The sequence below is a fragment of the Zalophus californianus genome, chromosome 1 (genome assembly GCF_009762305.2).
Source record: "Zalophus californianus isolate mZalCal1 chromosome 1, mZalCal1.pri.v2, whole genome shotgun sequence".
NCBI lineage: Eukaryota > Metazoa > Chordata > Mammalia > Carnivora > Otariidae > Zalophus > Zalophus californianus.
In genome coordinates this window covers 45,375,681-45,390,590 of record NC_045595.1, presented here as the reverse complement: position 1 = coordinate 45,390,590, position 14,910 = coordinate 45,375,681, and positions in this window count along the sequence as shown.

Below are 14,910 nucleotides of genomic sequence, written 5' to 3'. Positions count from 1 at the left end.
CTTGATAGGTCAATACTCATGAGTTTTCATTGGAAAGGAGTTTGAGCTTTATTCAGGAAGGCAGCCACCTTGGGAGAAGGCATGCTCCTGTCCAAAGGCCAGCTCTGAGGTTTCTGCCTGGCCCAGAGATTTTTAAAGGGGTTCAATTAGTTAAAGGAGTATAGTGGCCTGTAGACATTTCTTGATTACCTGCAGACTGGATGATGCCAACTTTGGAGTTTCTCAGTGCTCAGAGGTTGTGCAAGAATTTCTAGTTCCTTGGTGCCCAGGGTGGGTTCTGCAAGAAGGTCTGGTTCCTTGGTGCCTGGGGAGCTGTGCAAGAGTATTCTGTTCTTGCAAAGGAGCGCAAGATCTACAGATTTGTTTTTTTTTTTTAATTTTTTATTGTTATGTTAATCACCATAGATTACATCATTACTTTTTGATGTAGTGTGCCATGATTCATTGTTTGTGTATAACACCCCATGCTCCACGCAGAACATGCCCTCTTTAATACCCATCACTAGGATAACCCATCCCCCCACCCGCCTCCCCTATAGAACCCTCAGTTTGTTTTGCAGAGTCCATCGTCTCTCATGGTTCATCTCCCCCTCCGATTTCCCCCCCTTCATTCTTCCCCTCCTGCTATCTTCTTCTTTTTTTTCTCTCAACATATATTGCATTATTTGTTTCAGAGGTACAGATCTATGATTAAACAGTGTTGCACAATTCACAGCACTCACCATAGCACATACCCTCCCCAATGTCTATCACCCAGCCACCCCATCCCTCCCACCCCACCCCCCACTCCAGCAACCCTCAGTTTGTTTCCTGAGATTAAGAATTCCTCATATCAGTGAGGTCATATGATACATGTCTTTCTCTGATTCACTTATTTCACTCAGCATAACACCCTCCAGTTCCATCCACATCGTTGCAAATGGCAAGATTTCATTCCTTTTGATGGCTGCATAATATTCCATTGTATATATAAACCACATCTTCTTTATCCATTCATCTGTCGATGGACATCGTGGCTCTTTCCAGAGTTCGGCTATTGTGGACATTGCTGCTATAAACATAGGGGTGCATGTACCCCTCTGGATCCCTACATTTGTATCTTTGGGGTAAATACCCAGTAGTGCAATTGCTGGATCATATGGTAGCTCTATTTTCAACTTTTTGAGGAACCTCCATACTGTTTTCCAGAGTGGCTGCACCACTTTGCATTCCCACCAACAGTGTAGGAGTGTTCCCCTTTCTCTGCATCCTCGCCAACATCTGTCATTTCCTGACTTGTTAATTTTAACCATTCTGACTGGTGTGAGGTGGTATCTCATTGAGGTTTTGATTTGGATTTCCCTGATGCCGAGCGATTTGAGCACTTTTTCATGTGTCTGTTGGCCATTTGGATGTCTGCTTTGCAGAAATGTCTGTTCATGTCTTCTGCCCATTTCTTGATTGAATCATTTGTTCTTTGGGGGTTGAGTTTGATAAGTTCTTTATAGATTTTGGATACTAGCCCTTTATCTGATATGTCATTTGCAAATATCTTCTCCCATTCTGTCGGTTGTCTTTTGGTTTTGTGGACTGTTTCTTTTGCTGTGCAAAGCTTTTTATCTTGATGAAATCCCAATAGTTCATTTTTGCCCTTGCTTCCCTTGCCTTTGGCGATGTTTCTAGGAAGAAGTGGCTGCGGCTGAGGTCGAAGAGGTTGCTGCCTGTGTTCTCCTTAGGATTTTGATGGACTCCTCTTTCACATTTAGGTCTTTCAACCATTTGGAGTCTATCGTTGTGTGTGGTGTAATGAAATGGTCCAGTTTCTTTCTTCTGCATGTGGCTGTCCAATTTTCCCAACACCATTTGTTGAAGAGACTGTCTTTTTTCCATTGGACATTCTTTTCTGCTTTGTCGAAGATTAGTTGACCATAGAGTTGAGGGTCCATTTCTGGGCTCTCTAGTCTGTTCCATTGATTTATGTGTGTTTTTGTGCCAGTATCATACTGTCTTGATGATGACAGCTTTGTAATAGAGCTTGAAGTCCGGAATTGTGATGCCGCCAGCTTTGCTTTTCTTTTTTAACTTTCCTCTGGCTATTCAGGGTCTTTTCTGGTTCCATACAAATTTTAGGATTATTTGTTCCATTTCTTTGAAAAAGTGGATGGTATTTTGATAAGGATTGCATTGAATGTGTAGATTGCTCTAGGTAGCATTGACATCTTCACAATATTTGTTCTTCCAATCCATGAGCATGGAACGTTTTTCCATTTCTTTGTGTCTTCCTCAAATTCTTTCATGAGTATTTTATAGTTTTCTAGGTACAGATCATTTGCCTCTTTGGTTAGATTTATTCCTAGGTATTATGGTTTTGGGTGCAGTTGTAATTGGGATCGACTTCTTAATTTCTCCCTCTTCTGTCTTGTTGTTGTATAGGAATGTCACTGATTTCTGTGCATTGATTTTATATCCTGCCACTTTACTGAATTCCTGTATGAGTTTTAGCAGTTTTGGGGTGGAGTCTTTTGGGTTTTCCACATAAAGTATCATATCATCTGCAAACAGTGAGAGTTTGACTTCTTCTTTGCCGATTTGGATGCCTTTGATTTCTTTTCGTTTTCTGATGTCCGTGGCTAGGACTTCTAATACTATGTTGAATAGCAGTGGTGATAGTGGACATCCCTGCCACCTTCCTGACCTTAGGGGGAAAGTTCTGTTTTTCCCCATTGAGAATGATACTCGCTGTAGGTTTTTCATATATGGCTTTTATGATATTGAGGTATGTACCCTCTATCCCTATACTCTGAAGAGTTTTGATCAAGAAAGGATGCTGTACTTTGTCAAATGCTTTTTCTGCATCTATTGAGAGGATCATATGATTCTTGTTCTTTTTTTTGTTAATATATTATATCACGTTGATTGATTAGCAGATGTTGAATCTTGCAGCACAGGGATAAATCCCACTTGGTCGTGGTGAATCATCCTTTTAATGTACTGTTGGATTTTATTGGCTAGTATTTTGGTGAGAATTTTTGCATCCATGTTCAAGGATATTGGTCTGTAATTCTCCTTTCTGATGGGGTGTTTGTCTGGTTTGGGGATCAAGGTAATTGTGGCCTCATAAAATGAGTTTGGAAGTTTTCCTTCCATTTCTATTTTTTGGAAGAGTTTCAGAAGGATAGGTATTAATTCTTGTTTCAATGTTTGGTAGAATTCCCCTGGGAAGCCATCTGGCCCTGAGCTTTTGTTTGTTGGGAGATTTTTGATGACTGCTTCAATTTCCTTGGTGGTTATAGGTCTGTTCAGGTTTTCTATTTCTTCCTGGTTCAGTTTTGGTAGTTTATACATCTCTAGGAATGCATCCATATTCCTGGTTATCTAATTTGCTGGCATAGATTTGCTCATAATATGTTCTTATAATTGTTGGTATTTCTTTGGTGTTGGTTGTGATCTCTCCTCTTTCATTCATGATTTTGTTGATTTGGGTCATTTCTCTTTTCTTTTTGATCAGTCTGGCCAGGGGTTTATCAATCTTGTTAATTCTTTCAAAGAACCAGCTCCTAGTTTCGTTGATCTGTTCTACTGTTCTTTTGGTTTCTATTTCATGGATTTCTGCCTCCGATCTTTATTATTTCTCTTCTCCTTCTGGGTTTGGGCTTTATTTGCTGTTTTTTTCTCTACCTCCTTTAGGTGTAGGGTTAGGTTGTGTATTTGAGGACCTTTCTCAAAAGGCTTGTATTGCTATATACCTTCCTCTCAGGACTGCCTTTGCCACATCCCAAATATTTTGAACAGTTGTATTTTCCTTTTCATTGGTTTCCATGAATTTTTTTAATTCTTCTTTAATTTCCTGGTTGACCCATTCATTCTTTAGTAGGATGCTCTTTAGCCTCCATGTATTTGAGTGCTTTCTGACTTTCCTCTTGTGATTGAGTTCTAGTTCAAAGCATTGTGGTCTGAAAATATGCAGGGAATAATCCCAATCTTTTGGTACCGGTTGAGACCTGATTTGTGACCCAGGATGTGATCTATTCTGGAGAATGTTCCATGGGCACTAGAGAAGAATGTGTATTCCGTTGCCTTGGGATGGAATGTTCTGAATATGTCTGTGAAGTCCATTTGGTCCAGTGTGTCATTTAAAGTCTTTATTTCCTTGTTGATCTTTTGCTTAGATGATCTGTCCATTTCAGTCAGGGGGGGTGTTAAAGTCCCCCACTATTATTGTATTGTTGTCACTGTGTTTCTTTGCTTTTGTTATTAATTGCCTTATATAATTGGCTGCTCCCATGTTAGGGGCATAGATATTTACAATTTTTAGATCTTGTTGGATAGACCCTTTAAGTAAGATATAGTGTCCTTCCTCAACTCTTTACAGTCTTTGGTTTAAAATCTAATCTGTCTGATATAAGGATTGCCACCCCAGCTTTCTTTTGGTGTCCATTAGCATGGTAAATGGTTTTCCACCCCCTCACTTTCAATCTGGGGGGTGTCTTTGGGTCTAAAATAAGTCTCTTGCAGAGAGCATATGAATAGGTCTTGTTTTTTAATCCAATCTGATAGCCTGTGTCTTTTGATTGGGGCATTTAGCCCATTTACATTAACGGTAACTATTGAAAGATATGAATTTAGTGCCACTGTATTGCCTATAAGGTGACTGTTACTGTATATTGTCTGTGTTCCTTTTTGAACTATGCTGCTTTTAAGTTCTCTCTTTGCTTAGAGGACCCCTTTCAATATTTCTCGTAGGCCTGGTTTTGTGTTTGCAATGTCCTTTAATTTTTGTTTGTCCTGGGAGCTTTTTATCTCTCCTGCTTTCAGTGACAGCCTAGCTAGATATCGTATTCTTGGCTGCATATTTTTCTCATTTAGTGGTTTGAATATATCATGCCAGTCCTTTCTGTCCTGCCAGGTCTCTGTGGATAGGTCTGTTGCCAGTCTAATATTTCTACCATTATAGGTTACATATCTCTTCTCCTGAGCTGCTTTCAGGATTTTCTCTTTGTCTCTGAGACTCGTAAGTTTTACTATTAGATGTCCGGGTGTTGACCTATTTTTATTGATTTCTGAGAGGGGTTCTCTGTGCCTCCTGGATTTTGATGCATGTTTCCTTCCCCACATTAGGGAAGTTCTCTATTATAATTTGCTCCAATATAGCTTCTGCCCCTCTCTTTCTTTCTTCCTTCTTCTGGGATCCCAATTATTCTAATATTGTTTCGTCTTATGGTATCGCTTATCTCTCGAATTCTGCCCCCGTGATCCAGTAGTTATTTATCTCTCTTTTTCTCAGTTTCTTTATTTTCCAGCTTTTGGTCTTCTATATCACTGATTCTCTCTTCTGCCTCATATATCCTAGCAGTTACTGCCCCCATTTTGTTTGTGCCTCATTAATAGCCTTTTTGATTTCGACTTGGTTAGATTTTAGTTCTCTTATATCTCCAGAAAGGGTTTCTCTAATAACTTCCACGCTTTTTTCAAGCCCAGCTAGTTTCTTTAAAAATCATGATTCTGAACTCTAGGTCCGACATTGTACTAATGTCCATATTGTGTAGGGCCCTGGCAGACAGTACTACCTCTTGTTCTTTTTATTGAGGTGATTTTTTCCATCTTGTCTTTTTGTCTAGAGGAGAATAGATGCATGGAGAACAAAATGCCAACAGGTAACAATGTCCCAGAAAATATACTCTAAACAAATCAGAAAAGACCTGAAACCAGGGGAAAAGGAAAGAAAAAGAAAAGAAAGAAAAAACAAAGAGAAAAAAAAAAGAAAACGAAAAAGATAAAACAAAAAGACAGAATATGATCAAATATGACCAGGCTGGTGCTTCGATCAGTGGCACACACTAGATTTTGGTTGTATTTTGGTCTGTTAGATGAAAGTGCCTCCCAAAATTTTAAAGAAAGAAAGACTTATATATGTACAAAATAAGGGTTGATATGATGAAGGGATGGAATATGATTGTAAAGATGAAAATTACAAAAATTTTATAAAAGGAATTGATAAGATAAGTTGTTTGAAAAAAGAAAGAAGAGGATTTGAAAAAAAAGAAAGAAAGAAAAAAAATGGGGAGAGAATGTGATCAGGCAGGAGACTAGAACAAAGCCATACACTAGAGATTTAGGGTATATTTTGATCTGTTAGAAGAAACTGTATCTCAAAATTTTAAAGAGAGAACAACTTATATATATATGCCAAAACTAAGGGTAACTACTATGAAGGGATAAAATATTATGACTCTAAAAATGAAAAATAAAAATGTTTTTTTTTTTTAGAAAAAGGGATTGATAAGATGTTTGTGGAAAAAGGGAAAAAAGAAAAATTAAAAAAAAAAGACGGTTAAAAAAATTAACTTTGAAAGACTAAAGAATCATGGTAAAAAAGCCATGAATTCTATGTGCAGTATTCCCCTAGCGCTGGAGTTCTGCTGTTCTCATTGATCCTTAAATTGGTCTTGGCTGGCTGTTTGTGCTGATCTTCTGGGGGAGGGGCCTGTTGCCATGGTGGTTCCCAAATGTCTTTGCCGGAGGCAGAATTGTCCTGCCCTTGCGGGTCCAGGCTAAGTAATCTGCTCGGGTTTACTCTCAGGATCTGTTCCCTGCAAGCTCTCGGTACAGCTTTGGAGGATGAGAGTGAAAATGGCGGCCTCCCAATCTCCACTGTGGAGGAGCCAAGAATTCGGGGCCTCGCTCCTCAGTGTGCCCCCAGAGAAAAGCAGTCAGTCACTCCCGTCTCCCTGGTCTCTGGATACACTCCGTGCTCGCCTGGCCTGTGACGGAGCATTTCTATCTCTGGCACACGACCCCGTGTGGAGCCTCCAAACCCAGCAGATCCCTGCGGTGCACTCCCGCGCCACTCCTCCCGGGGGAGGAAGGTGAGTCTCCCCAGATCTGCTGCTTGCCGGGTCCCTGCTGGAGGAGCAGTGGCCTGACTGTGCCGCGGATCGCAGTTTATGGCTACCCTGAGCTGAGAGCTAGCTCCTCGGCTCTGACACTGCAGCCGGCTTCCCCGCTCCGATACCTGGGAGCTCTGCTGCACTCAGGCACCCCCGGTCTTTCTGTGACCCTGAGGGTCCTGAGACCACACTGTCCCATGAGGGTTCCACCCCCAGCTTAGCCACTGGAGCAACGTCCCTCAGCGGAGCCGACTTCTAAAAGGTCCAATTTTGTTCTCTGCTGCTCTATCACTTGCCAGAAGTGGCCGACGGAGGCCCCTCCCCCGCCGTCTATCCTCCCAAATATCACCTCGGACTTCTCTGCAGGTCCTACCTTCCAGAAAGTGGTCACTTTTCTGTTCAGAGAGTTGTTGCTATTCTTTTCTTCGATCTCCTGTTGAGTTCGTAGGTGTTCAGAATGGTTTGATCCCTATCCAGCTGAATTCCTGAGACCAGACAAAATCCAGGTCTCCTACTCCTCTGCCATCTTGCTCCACCCCTCAAGATCTATAGATTTGTAGAAGGAGATCAGTAAAGTTATTTGTGTGACCTGAAAAAGAAAAACATTTTGCTAAAAAAAAAAAAATCGCTGGTTTAATCAGAAAGCTGAGATGGCTTCAAACAGACTTGCTGGCCTGTGTGGCCTGGGAACGTTCTGGTCCTTCATTCCCTAAAGCCAGTTGTCTGCAAATCTCAAAGAAAGTAAATTAGTTGTACTAGGGACCAAGGGCCTTAGGTCAGCAAGCAAGGAGCATGTCAACTTGAAGCAAGTTAACCCTTAAGCTCAGCTGGAGTGCTGTTATAGTTGAGTTTTCATTTTTTACAGAGTTTATATGACTATATTCAACTACCAAAATTCATCAAACTATACCTAAAGTGAGTATACAGATTATTGTATATAGATTCTACCTCAATAAAGCTATTTAAAATCCATGTAATAAAGTAGGCTCAACCTTAAATATGAAGCATTATATTCTAAGGAAGTTAGAAAATGATGAAGAAATTGAAAGAGTTCCAGAAAATACTAGTTGCCTCCTGTTAGATTTATTTTCCAGATTGTGAATAAAATAAAACATCAACATAAGATAGCTCATCCAACATTTTTATTTTTACAGCTTAGGTAACTGAATGCTGGAATCCTTGCAAATTCATCACTGTTGTGATGAGAGCTAATGTAATAATTGGCTTAGTTTTCAAAGTTTTCCAGAACTGATGAATGTAAGTACATAAAATATCCATAATTCATTGTTAATGACAATTTTAGTAGTACAAATACAAGCCTCAATGTTTTATTATTTAGCAGAAAGAATTACCTTATCAAATTTTTATAACTATTTCTAAATGCTTGTCCTGATTTTTTTTCTGCCTCACTGAGGACCAGCCACACACACTTCGGTCTGTGGACCACACTTTTGAGTAACAGTAATGTAGAGAACTGGAGTGAACTAGTTGTCCTAGACAGAGTAACAGGGTGAATTTATAACCTCTGCTTTGGGGTATTCCAAGGAACTCACTATAACTGGCCTGTATCCAGTTTGTTACGATGTAGCTAAAGCAACCAAATAATTTTTGTGATGCATTCTGTTAGTTATTTGCATATATATTTGTCTCCATTAAGTAAACTGTAAGCTACTTGAAGTGGACCTATGACTATTCAACTCTGTCTCTTGAAGAGTTTAGCACAGTCTTATAAATAACCAATCAGTATAAAAATTGTAGATCTTAATTTTCATTGAAAGAACACTGGATGTGTTTTGTTTTTTCTTAAGTTTTTAAAGTTTTTAAATTCTAGTTAACATAGTGTTATATTAGTTTCAGGTATATAATATAGTGATTGAACATTTCTATACATCACCTAGTGCTTATCATGACAAATGCACTCCTTAATCCTCATCACCTATTTAACCCATCCTTCCAGGAGCCATCAGTTTGTTCTCTATAATTAAGTCTGTTTCTTGATTTGTCTCTCTCTCTCTCATTTTTTTCCCCTTTGCTAGTTTATTTAGTTTCTTAAATTCCATATGAATGAAATCATATGGTATTTGTCTTTCTCTGATTTATTTCACTTAGCATTCTCTTCTCTAGCTCTATCCATGTCATTGCAAATGGCAAGATTTCATTCTTTTTTATGGCTAAATAAGATTCCATTATATGTGTATATATGTGTGTGTGTATATATATATATATATATATATATATATATACACACACACGCCACATCTTCTTTCTTCATTCATCAATGGATGAACACACTTGGGCTGCTTCCATAGCTTAGTCATTGTAAATAATGCTGCTAAAAACATGGTGGGGGCCCATGTATCCCTTTGAACTAATGTTCTTTATTCTTTGGGTAAATGTCCAGTAATACAATTGCTGGATCATAGGGTAGGTCTATTTTTAAATTTCTGAGGAACCTCCATATTGTTTTTCACAGTAGCTGCACCAGTTTGCATTCTCTCCAACAGTGCAAGAGGGTTCTCCACATCCTCACCAACAACCTCCCCAACATCTGTTGTTTCTTGTGTTGTTGATTTTAACCATTCTGACAGGTATAAGGTGGTATCTCATTGTGGTTTTAATTTGTATTTCCCTGATGATGAGTGATGTTTTGTGTCTTTTCATGTGTCTGTTGGCCATCTGCATGTCTTTTTTGGAGAAATGTCTCTTCATGTATTCTGCCCATTTTTTTAATTGGCATTTTTTTAATATCGTATCAATTCTTTATATATTTTGGATACTAACCCTTTCTCAGACATGTTGTTTACAAATACCTTCTCCCATTCCATAGGTTGCCTTTTGGTTTTGTCGATTGTTTCCTTTGCTATGCAGAAGCTTTTTATTTTGATGTAGTCCCAATAGTTTATTTTTGCATTTGTTTCCCTTGCCTCAGGAGACATATCTAGAAAGATGTTGCTGCAGCCAATGTCAAAGAGGTTACTGCTTGTGCTCTCTTTTAGGATTTTTATAGTTTCGGGTCTCACATTTAGGTCTTTCATCCATTCTGAATTTGTTTTTGCGTGTGGTGTAAGAAAGTGGTCCAGTTTTATTCTTTTGCGTGTTGCTGTCCTGTTTTCTCAGCACGATTTGTTGAAGAGACTTTTCTCCCATTGGGTAATCTTTCCTGCTTTATCAAAGATTAATTGACTACACAATTGTAGAGTTTATTTCTGGGTTTTCTATTCTGTTCTATTGATGTACATGTCTATTTTTGTGTCAGTACTATACTTTTTTGAGTACTACAGCTTTGTAATGTCACTCAAAGTCTGGAATTGTGATTCCCTTCGGCTTGGCTTTGCTTTTTCAAGATTGCTTTGGCTATTCAGGGTCTTTTGTGGTTCCATACAGATTTTAGAGTTGTTTGTTCTAGTACTGTGAAACATGCTGTTGGTATTTTGATAGGATTGCTTTAGGTAGTATAGACATTTTAACAATATTTGTTCTCCCAGTCCAAGAACATATAATGTCTTTCTTTGGGTCATCTTCAATTTCTTTTGTATTTTGTTTTGTTTTTAAGATTTTATTTGTGAGAGAGAGAAAGAGAGAGGGCACAAGCATGGGGAGTGGCAGGCAGAGGGAGAAGCAGGCTCCCTGCTGAGCAGGGAGCCCTATGTGGGACTGGATCCCAGGACCCTGGGATCATGACCTGAGCCAAAGGCAGACGCTTAACCAACTGAGTCACACAGGCATCCCTGTCATCTTCAGTTTCTTTTATCAGTGTTTTATAGTTTTCAGAGTACAGGTGTTTCACCTCTTTGTTTAGGTTTATTCCTAAATATCTTATTATTTAGGGTACAAGTGTAAATGGGATTATTTTCTTAATTTCTCTTTCTGTTCCTTCATTATCAGTATACACCAGTAATGCAACAGATTTCTGTACATTGATTTTTGTATCCTGCGACTTTACTGAATTCATTTATCAGTTCTAGCAGGTTCTTTTTTGTTTGTTTGGTGGACTGTTTAGAGTTTTCTATACATAGTATTATGTCATCTGTAAATAGTGAAACTTTTACTTCTTCCTTGCCAGTTTGGATGCCTTTTGTTTCTTTTTGTTGTCCGTGTGCTGTAGCTAGGACTTCTAGTACTATGTTGTATAAAAGTGGTGAGAGTAGGCATCCTTGTTCCTTAGGGGAAAGAGCTCTCAGTTTTTCCCTATTAATGATGGTGGTAGCTGTGGTTTTTTCATATATGGCCTTTATTATGTTGAGGTATGCTCCCTCTAAACCTACTTTCTTGAGGGTTTTTATCATGAATGGATGTTGTAGTACTTTGTCAAATGCTTTTTCAGCTTTTATTGAAATGATCCCATGGTTCTTAGCTTTTCTCATATTGACGTGGTGTATCACATTAATTGATTTGTGAATATTGAACCACCCTTGCAACCCAGGAATAAATCCCACTTGATCACACTAGCTGCATTTTAGATCTTTACACCATCACCAATGAAACTGACTTAACTTAAAGTAGAATGATAATTTCAAAATGACTTAAGATTTTGATAGAGACAAAAGTTCTGTCTAGTCATAGTTTTGACATTATCACAAGGGAATAAAAAACTAAACCTCATTTCATAATATATGTGAACACTGATATTATAAGACAAAGAAATATAAAATTGAACACTATGGGCTATTGCCACAGTGTGTTCAACTCTCTCTCATGATTAAGAGACTCAGACTATGTCAAACAATGGCCCATAAAAGTAAGTTATGTAACTCTTTAATAGAGTAGTAAATTCTTGTCAACAAAGCTGATAGTTTGCTGCTCGGAACATATCCATACCTCATTTTGCTCTTTTATTCACAAGATATACTTCAGGAATATACACCAAGAAGATCAATACAGAATATAATTCAGACAGAGCTAAATCAAACACGGAAATTAAAGAAACAGTCAAGATAAGTCTGTATATTCACACATTGGGAACTATCTTACAACCAGGATATCATTTCAATAATATATAATGATAATGTTGATTATTATTTATACTTCATTATTTAAAGCAAGATTGGTAATCTCTGACAAAATATTATTTTATTGATTCCATTTTGCCTCAGGAGGCATCCATGAGGATCGTGATCAGGATGGGACTGGTAATTGGGGAGATACCCTGAAGCTAGATGGAATCGGTTTCTGTAGAAAGGGAGAATCAGAGACAAGAAGATGTAATCCCTGTAGGGATGTATGGAGGTGCCAGAGAGGGGAAAATGTAGTGTAAAGTAAGCAAACTAGAGAGGAACTGTGACTGAAGCCATCAAAGCAGTAGTCCTGATTCATAAAGAGAACTAGGAGCAGCTACATGCTTCATTCCTTCAGTTCTTAATTCATATCCCAGCTCTATTTACCGGTTTCTATGACCCTGGTGCTTAATGTCTCTGTACCTTAGTTTCATTATCTATAAAATAAGCTTTTTGAAGGTGAGGAGTAAATAGAATAATACCTGTAGGGGCACCTGGGTGGCTCAGTAGGTAGGTGTCCAACTCTTGATTTCTGCTCAGGTCATGATCTCAGGGTCCTGGGATCGAGCCCTGTGTTAGGCTCTGTGCTGCGTGTGGAGCCTGCTTGAGATTCTCTCTCTCTCCCCCTTTCCCTTCACCCCTTCCCCCCATACATGTGCTTTCTTGTGTGCTCTATTTCTTAAAAAAAAAAAAGAATAATACCTGTATGTATGCCATTAGTCCTTTTTCTGTGGTATACATTGCAAATATTTTCTCCGATTTGGTCAGTTGTTCTTGGATTTTGTTCTTAGTGGATTTTTGTCTACACTGTTAAAGAAAAGTTAAATTTACTCTTTTTTCTTATATTTCCTCTAAACTTAAGTAATAGTTAGAAAGCCCTTACCTGCACCAAGGTTAAAGAGAAATGTACCCATGTTTTCAAATACTTGTTTGGTTTCATTTTTTTTACATTAGAATTCTAATCCTTTTAAAGATTATTCTTCAATATGGTATAAGATGTAGATCTAAGTTTATCTTTTGCCAAATGACCGCACAGTTGTCCCATCATGCTTGTTTTAATTTCATCCTATTTTCACTGGACACCTATTAGGTGTCGGGCACATTCACTAACAAATAAAATTAATAGACAATCATGTCCTTTACATTTTTGGCAAGGGTTCCAAAGGAAACAAATAAATAGGATGCCAGGAGAGGGTGAGAGGCATAAAGTCATCTAGGAGCTCGTCTAGAAGAGAACAGCCTCCTTTCTCTAGCCATAAACAGGGGAAATTGTGGAGAAGAAATGGATGTTTAGATATTTAATTAAGAGGTAATAGATACTTGTCTGTGAAGGAAGAAACCTTTTTCTATAGAAGTGTTACTTAGAACCAGAAACATGAGGGCAATGGGGTGCCTCATGAGCCCTCTCATTTGGAAGTATGTGAGCAATGTCGAGGCTAAATGAGCAGTCAAATGTTTATAAAAGGGATTCTGATATTGGATCAAACATTGTACTCTACAGTCTCTTCCATCTTTGATATTCTAGGAGTCTTTGTTCTTGTACTTCATGTATCTGCTGTTTTTTAAACTGTACCTCTTTGAATTATTTTTAGTAGTTTTTCTAGGCATTAAAATATGTATCTTTACCTTGTCACCATCAATTCAAATTTAATATTGTATCATTTCACATAAAATAAAAGAACCTTGCTACTGTATAGTCCTAATTATCCATTACTCCCCATTCCTTTCCCTAGTCATCTTATGTATTTATTGCATCTAGATACATTATAAACCCCAAACTATAATTTCATGAGCGTTGTTTTAAATTAGAAAAAAAAAGTAATCTTTTATATCTACCCACATATTTAAAACTTCTGGTACTCTTAATTCCTTTCTAAAAAGCCAAGGAACATTTGCCTTCAGCTTGAAGATCTTCCTTTAGCATTTTGTGTAATGCAGTTCAGCTAATGACAAACCCTTAATTTTTATTTAGCTGAAACTCTGTTTGTTTTCATTCTTGAAGAATATTTTTGTTAGATATAGAATTATTGGCTAACAGGTTTTGTTTTCCTTCCAGCACTTTAGAGATGTCATTCTACTGTCTTTGGACCTCATTTTTCTAATGAGAAATAAGTAATAAATGGTATTATAATATTCCACCCCCAGCTGATTTGAGATTTTGACATTTTTTGTTTCAGTAATTTGATTCTGGTGTGTCTAGGTGTGATTTTCTTTGTATTTATTCCTCTTAGGATTTGCTGTGTTTCTTCAAATGTGTAAATTTAAGCCTTTGACCAAATTTTGGAAAAATTTTGCCATTATTACTTTAAGTATATTTTGCATCCCAGGTTTATCTTCTCTTCTGGAATCTAATTACCTGTATATTAGACCATTTTATTTTATCCTGTAGATCTCAGAGGCTCTGTTCTGTGTTTGTTTGTTCTTTTTACCCCTCCCCTCCACTATTTTTACAATTGGATGCTTTTGATTTATTAGTTTCCAGAGATACTGATTCTTATGTCCCCCAATCTGCCATTAACCTCACCAAATTAACTATTTTCACATACTGTATTTCTAACTCTCAAGTTCCCATTTGGCTCTTTTGTATACTTTCTCTGCTGAGATTGTCTATTTGTTCATTTACTAAGTGCATATTTTCCTAAATGACCTTTAGTATAACACTGGCTATTTTTAAAATAACTTGCTCGCTTCAAGTCATAAAAACATAGCTTTGTATATAGTTTTCAATTTTATTGATATGAAAGTACAAGTAGAAGCATAAAGTATATTTTATTTACTATATGGCTTAACTTACATCTTTTAAATATTTAGATATATGGAATTGTGGCCTTTTTTCTGAGGTCTAGAATAAAGGGGCTATAGAAGATAAGGTTGAAGGCATTAGATTGCAGATGAGTAGAGTTCTAGACATTCAGTAGAACATTATTTTAAGAATGTGTTGACTAATTAAAAAAATTGAAGCTCTGTGGAGCCATATTTTATAAAGAATTATCAAGTCGAGAATATGAAGGAAAGATCTGAGAAAGATAGGACCAGAGAAGGGGCACAGG